The following is an 8,065-nucleotide window of genomic DNA, read 5'->3' as shown; positions in this document are numbered from 1 at the left end:
CAGCCAGGGCTACACAGAGAAACCCTGTATCGAAAAAGACAAAAAACAAACAAAAACCAACCAACCAAACAAAAATAACCGAGTACCTCGTGCATGCAGTACCGACAGAGGCCAGAAGAGGGCAATGGATCCCCTAGGACAGGAGTTACAGAGGCTTGTGAGCCTAAGCCAGCCAGTGCTCATAACCACTTTCATTCTCGTTTGGCAAGTTAGGTCCTATAATCACAGACCTACTATGCAATATCCCTTTCTCATAATCCATCTGATTTTAATCAATGCAACGAATGCATAATTTTGCATAAAGTGACAAGCAGGGGTTCTCTCTAAAAGTTCACTTGAGGATATAGTTTTGCTTTCTTGCCCATGGACTCCCCAACCGGTTCAGGCTGGATTGGCCCTCTTACCCTCCAGTCAAGATATATTGGGAATGTGTCTGAATAGGAGGTACCCAAATTTGGTGGTCATCCCTGGGAGGGAAACAACCCACTGTTCTGAGAAGGGTGTGGGCGGAGCCTGGTGCTGGTGGGGTTTGAGGATTGGTGGAGAGGAGTGTGTGGCTAGTACGTGCCGGTGAGGGGGTGGGGGCTTCCTAGGCCTTATGAGAGGGTGTTCATGTAAGTAACATACATGAGTGAAACTTCCTAGAGGTATCTAGTCACGGGTGTATAGTGTAATGACTGTGGCCGCATGCCCCGCCCCTCCATTTGAATATTTACGCTCCCACAAAAGACCGAGTTAAATTGAGATGCTCAGCTGGTAAAGATGCCATGTACCCAGCCAGGTGACGTGTTAGGTTTTCCAGCACCCACACAGTGGAAGGAAAGAACTGAAGCCAGCACACACATGCACACGCGCACATACACACATGCACATGCAATCACACACACACACATGCACACGCACACACACACATGCACACACGCATGCACACGCATGCACACACGCGCAAACACAAGCGCACATGCACACATGCACAGAGAAATTATTTTTTTATTTTATTTTTTTTAAAGATGTATTTATTTTATGCATATGAGTACATGACCATCACTCCCTTCACACACACCAGAAGAGGGCATCAGACACCATTACAGATGGTTGTGAGCCACCATGTGGTTGCTGGGAATTGGACTCAGGACCTCTGGAAGAGCAGTAGGACCTCTGGAAGAGCAGTTAGTACTATTAACCGCTGAGCCATCTCTCCAGCCCCGCACAGAGTAATTCAATGGTGTAGAGGCACACACACCTTTAATCCCAGCACTTGGGAGAATGGAGGAAAGGCTGGCCTGGTTCACACAGCACGTTCTAGACCAGCTGAGTACACACAATAAGACTCTGTCTATAAGTAAGTAAATAATAATTAAATAAATAAAGTAGTAAAGTAATAAAAAACGAATAAAATGTTTTAAGTTCATTTTACTAATTTTGGAAATCTAAAAAACCGTTTAACTTAATACATCATGAGGATAATGTTGGCTTTTAACAAAGTATCAAGTGTGCAATCCAGAGAGGTCACCCATTTAGTAAGTACCTGTAGACTGGGTGATGAACGGCCAGAGCCAATCTGTGTTGCACATATGTAGCCCGGAGCAGGGAAGGCAGCCACCGTGGTGTCTCCTCATCCTGTGCTTTCCTGTCCCCTTCCTGCCTCAGCTCAAACCCTCCAGCGTGGCACCCCTCTCGTGGATACCTCTGTGCATTGACTTGTGTTAATGTCCTGTCTCGGCCTGCCTTGCCCCGTGTCATCAGAGCCCAAGCCAGCCTGGCCTGCCTGGGTCTAGTTCAGTCTGCCCTGATAGGTCTCTCCTCCCCTGCTCCCCGCCCTTCATCAGGCACCCTCATTACTCTCCATCCACCTCTGCCCTGCTTAGCAACATCCACAGGCTTCCTGCTGGCTGCAAATAGAGACCAGAGCTTAGCATCACTCTCCCTTCACTCTACCCTAGACCCTCGGCCAGCTTTCCCCTTCTGGGTGCCTCCCGTGAAGTCTGCTTTGGAACAGCCCGTTTCGTGACAAAACCAACCTGGCTGTGGTCACAGGTCTGCAGTCTGGGCAGAGCCCGAAGGGACAGCTCATCCCTATATTCTGAGACCACAGCTGAGACATGTCACATTTACATCCAAGGTGGCCCACCGGGGTGGCCCATCTCTCCACCACAAGGCTGGTGAAGTGGTCCCTGGCTCTCCACAGATGGCTTGGGCTATCTCACGTTGGGTGGCCTGGTTTCAGAGGAACTCTCTGCATGACTGCAAGGACCTTGTCTCTGCTGTCACTTGGTGTTATGTTAGCAGTGGCATGAGGCCATTGGTATTTGCAACCTGAGGAGTGGGAACTACAACCCTGGCTTCTCATGGGAACCACAGGAAAGGCAGTGGATGTGTGTGGGGTGGGGAGAGGAGTGGCCGTGCTGTGTGCGAGGCAGGCGTAGCGGAGGAGTTTGTGGATGCATTTGTATGTATAATGGAAGGGGGTTGTTAGATTTGCTTACAGGGTCTACGCTTCCTGCACAATGCAGGGGCTGAGAACCCAAACTCCTAAGCCCTCCTTCTTGGACTAAAGACATGGGAGTTTCCTAGAACAAGGAAACTGGGGTCCATCCAGTGTTAGTGTGGGATGAGCAGAGTGACGGCAGGCATGGGCTTTGAACTGACTCCTTCAGGTCTGGGTTGCCCTTTTGAGGGGGGAAGACCACATTAAGGATGGGGCTCTACCTCTCTGCCCACATTAAAGATGGCTCTTTATCTCCTCTGCCCACATTAAAGATGGTTCTCTACCTCCTCTGCCCATACCATCCTCTGTGGTACCCGTTATTATATGTATTTATTTGGGGCAGGGTATGTAAGATGCCTGTGGTGCCCCTGTGCAGCTCAGAGACAATTTGGGGGCTGAGCTCTGCTCTCTCTTCCACTGTGTGCATCTGAGGATCAAAAGGCCTGGTCAGCCTGGGTGATCCTTATGTACTGAGCCGTCTTTTCTTTTTCAATTTTGTTTTTGTTTTTGTTGTTGTTGTTGTTTTTGTTGTTGTTTTTGTTTTTGTTTTGAGACAGGATTTCTCTGTACAGCTCTGGCAGCCTTGGCTAGGCTGGGCCTTCGATTCAGAGACTCATCTAGACTCCTAAGTCCTGGCATTAAAAGTGTATGCTACCACCACAAAACAAACAAACAAAACAAAACAAACAAACAAACAAACAAAAAAGCTGAGCGGTGGTGGTGCACGCCTTTAATTCCAGCACTTAGGAGGCAGAGGCAGGCAGATTTCTGAGTTCAATGCCAGCCTGGTCTACAGAGTGAGTTCCGGAACAGGCAGGATTCTTTTTTTAAAATTGAGATTAAGTAATATTATTTTTAAGTTGTATACATATTAATGATTAATGTTTTGCCTGCCCCTATGGTTGTGTGTTTCACGTGCATGCCGGGTGGCCAAGGAGGCTAGAAAAAGATATCAGATCCCTTGGAACTAGAGTTACAGACGGTTGTCAGTAACCATGTGGTTGCTGGGGACTGAACTTAGGTTCTCTGGAAGAGCACTGCTCTCTTAGCCATTGAGCTGGGTCTCCATCCCTGCTACTGAACCATCTTGCAGGTCCCATCTTGCTGGTCCCCTCGATGGCTCTTAATCTAGTCAAGATCAACATAACGCTCCCATGTGCTCCCTAGAAGTTCAACCGTGAAAAGTTTGCTTCTGAGATAGGGTGTCACTGGGTAGGGCAGGCTGTCCTTTGAACCGGTTCTCCTGCCTCGGGATAGCAGGAGTGAGCCCGTGATGATGCCCCCCCCCCATGTCAGATATTTAATCTAGCATGCGTGGGAGCTAGACTAGTGGCTTTGCGGGTGATGGAATTAAACAGGGTCTTGAGGGTGGAGCCTGAGGTCAGTGTTTCTCAACCCATGGGTTGCAACCTTTTTGGAGAGTCAAATGGCCCTTGCAGAGGGTTGCCTAAGACCATCAGAAAATACAGATATTTAAAATATGATCCACAACAGTGGCAAAATTGCAGTTATGAGGTGGCTAGGGGTCAGCACAGCATAGCACAAGTGACTATGTTAAAGTGTCGCAGCATTGAGAAGGTTGAGGACCACTGTCCTGGATGTCACAGGGAGGAAGGGCTTCACTGCTGCCCTGCTCTGTCCCACAGGGTGTCTCCACTCTCACCAGGTACTCCAGCCTCAGGGACCACGAGCCAGGCTAGCTCAGCCTCATTATAACTGCTCCCATGAATGAAGAGACAACATGAACGCTGCTTGTCATGAGTGGGACACGGTTGTCAGTACCTGTGCATATGGGCACATACACATGTATATATTTATACACAAAGTATATACATATACACATATGTATTCACATATATCCATACATGTGTACACTATCTTACACTTGTATGTATGAATGAATACAGATACATATACTCATACACACATTCATGAATATATATATACACATACATACATATTACACATGTACATATATACATACACACACATATATACACACAATACACAGTATGAATAAACATACATACACACAAGTATACACACATACATGCACATATGCACACACTCATACACACAGAGGATGGTGAACCAGCTCAGGGTTGGAGTGTTTCCCTAAGTTGTATGAGGCCCAGAGTTCAATTCCTAGTGCCATAAAAATAAATAGATTAAAAAGGGCTGGGGTGGCCAGGCGTGGTGGCGCACGCCTTTAATCCCAGCACTCGGGAGGCAGAAGCAGGTGGATTTCTGAGTTCGAAGCCAGCCTGGTCTACAAAGTGAGTTCTGGGACAGCCAGGGCTATACAGAGAAACCCTGAGGAAACCCTGTCTCAAAAAACAAACAAACAAACAAACAAACAAAAAAACAAAACAAAACAAAAAAAGGCCTGAGGTATAACTTAGTGGTAGATCATTTATTTGCCTTGCCTTCATAAGGTTGTGGGTTCAAATTCATGGTTCACCACCCAAGGGGAGAAAAATAAACCAAGAGATTGGGGCGTGATGCCCTGGGGCCACAGCCCCTCTGCAGACTGTATTCTCAAAGACTTCATCTCACAGACAAATAATTTCAACAACCTGAGCCCACATCGCTGCCAGTATTTAAGCTGAGGGCTGTGCTCAGCCCATCCAGTCTACCCTGACCTTTTTGCTGCGCACTGGCCAAGGCAAATCCCCAAAGCATCCTTCACCCCCAGGGAGCCAGGTCTGATACTTTTCTTCCTGCTCCCTTCTCAGCCCAGGAATGGGGCTGAGTCCACTGGCTGAGCCTCTCCCATCTGCCTGTGGTGCTGAGCCATTAGCCCTGGTTAATAGCTCTCTTCATCCAGTCTCTTAGTGCCATAGCAACAGGCCTGAGGCTGTGAACAGGGGATTGGGTGGGAGGGCTGGGCGGGGTCAGCTGCCTGGAGCTCTTATAGGGAGATCCTGGGCCTGGGAATCCACTTCTGAGGCCTCCTCGCTGGGTAGCGCGTCTAGAGAAGTCAGAATCTTGGAAGCTGTTACCCTGACGGTGTCTGCTGAGAGAGGACAGAGACCCTCCCTGCGAATACAGTGAGCTGGGTCTCCTCTACTGCACACTGCCCGTGTCCAGGGCTCTTACCTTCAGAAACATAAGGACAGGACTGCCTTGAGCAAGTTTCTGCCCAACGAGGCATGAGAGCCCGGACATGCTGTGTAACCCAGGAAAGTCACTCTCACTGGGCTGTTTCTCCACCAGCAGTTAAGGGTACATACGAGGAACCCCAGAATGAACAACCAGTAAGTAGAAGTCAGTCACACCGTCAGGCTGCCAGCCTCTCGGAGCCTGGACTGGCTTGGGGGAGTAACCATTCACATATGCCTGTGGACCTCTTGAGACTGCGGTGGGATGGTGAGTGGGGCTCAGCCACAGACCTCCTGGGGCAGTGCCTTCCCTCGAAAGGGCAGGAATGTGGGTGCCTCTTCCCACCCCAGTTTGTGGCTGAGACTTCCTCCGTGTCTTTCTAGGGGAATCAACACCTGGATGGGGTTTGTGTGTGACTCCCCTACCCCTGGCTGCTTCAGCCATGTAAGCGGCTGTAGTTCCAAGGAGGGTTGGCTTGCCTCATCTGTAATGCACCACAGAAGCTAGCCCAAAGCAGAACCTGATCTGGGAGCCTCCCCCCCCTCCCCGCAACCCCCCCCCCCCTGGGCAATTGTTCTTTCATTTGTTAGAGATGTGCGGTGGTTTGAATGAAAACTGTCTCTCTCCAAAGGCTCACAGGGAACAGCACCCTTAGGAGGTGTGGCCCTGTTGGAGGAAGTGTGTCACTGGAGGCGGGCTTTGGGGTTTCAGGTGCTCAAGCCAGGCCCAGTGCCTCTCTCTCTCTTTTCCTGTTGCCTGTAGACACAGATGTAGAAATCTCAGCTCCTCTCCAGTATCATGTCTACATGAGTGCTGCCATGCTTCCTGCCATGATGATAGTGGCCTAACCCTCTGAACTGTAAGTCAGACCCAGTATTCCTTTTTAAGAGTTGATGTGGTCATGGTGTCTCTTCACGGAAGTAGGAACCCTCACTAAGACAGGATGGAAGTCAGGGCCTGGCCCATGCTGCCTCCTCCACTAAGCACAGCTTTCTCTGTCTCTCTCTGTCTCTCTTTGTCTCTGTCTCTCTGTCTCTGACTCTGTCTCTCTGTCTTTCTCTCCCACTCTCTGTGTGTCTCTTTCTGAGACACAGTTTCTCTGTGTAGCCCTGGCTGTCCTGTCTTGTGCGCGCCGGACTCGACCAGCAAGAACGACGCTGCAACAGGATCCTTCTGCACACGTTTATTGGGAGAGCTTGATTGCAGAGGCGAAAAGACCTCGAGCCCAGAACTGGTGCTGCTTATATAGGCCTAGGAGAGGCGTGTCTCACACCCGGATTGGTTATGCACTACGCCTCATTTGCATGTTCCTCATCTGATTGGCTACTCTCTGTACCTCACAGAGCCTCATTATCATACCTCATTTGAATGTCTCAAATCTGATTGGTTATACTCTCAAAGCCTCATTATCATGCCTGGGCCAAGCAGTGTCTTTGCAAAAAACTTTCCTGTATATGTACACATTGGTTGTTTGTCCAAACTTATGCGTGGTGGCCAGCAGTAGTCAGTGCCACTCTGCAACGGCACATATGGCTTCCCACAGTCCTGGAACTTGCTCTGTAGACCAGGTTGGCCTCCAACTCAGAACTCAGAAATCTGCCTGCCTCTGCCTCCCAAGCGCTGGGATTAAAAGTTTTTTTTGTTGCTGTTGTTGTTTGTTTGTTTGTTTTGTTTTTTTGAGACAGGGTTTCTCTGTATAGCCCTGGCTGTCCTAGAACTCACTTTGTAGACCAGGCTGGCCTCGAACTGAGAAATCTGCCTGCCTCTGCTTCCTGAGTGCTGGGATTAAAGGTATGTGCCACCACGCCTGGCTGGGATTAAAGTTTTGTGCTATCACCTTCTGGCTTTTTCTTTTTTTTTCCTTTTTTTTTGAGACAAAAATCTTGCCATGTAGCCCAATCCTCCTGCCTCTTCCTTTCCCCTTCTGAATACTGAGACAATGGCATGTGCCATTATTACTGATACTTTTATCTTGTTCTGTGTTTGAGAGAGAGACTCATGTTGCCCAGGCTGGCCTTGAACTTCTGACCTTCCAGCCTTCCAGCCTGAACCTCTCAACCTCTGGGATTACAGCTGTGCTTCGCCATCCTCAGATCCTCTTGAGAGCTTCCAAGTGAGCCTTGAATCTATTGTAAGTTAAAAATGTGGGGCTGGAGAGACGGCTCAGCGGTTAAGAGCACTGACTGCTCTTCTGAAGGTCCTGGGTTCAAATCCCAGCAACCACATGGTGGCTCACAACCATTCATAACAAGATCTGACGCCCTCTTTTGCTATGTCTGAAGACAGACAGCTACAGTGTACCTTCAGATAATAAATAAATCTTTTTTAAAAAAAGTTGAAGATGCAGGGCTGGTGAGAGGGCTCACTGGGTAAAAGTGCTTGCCATGAAGCCTGAAAACCCGAGTTTAATCCCTGGAACCCATATAAAGGAGAAAGAAGAGAACTGTCTCCACAAAGATGTCCTTAGCTCTCCAC

Source organism: Mus musculus, chromosome 8 (genome assembly GCF_000001635.26).
Source record: "Mus musculus strain C57BL/6J chromosome 8, GRCm38.p6 C57BL/6J".
In the NCBI taxonomy this organism is placed as follows: Eukaryota; Metazoa; Chordata; class Mammalia; order Rodentia; family Muridae; genus Mus; species Mus musculus.
This window is presented reverse-complemented; position numbering follows the sequence as displayed.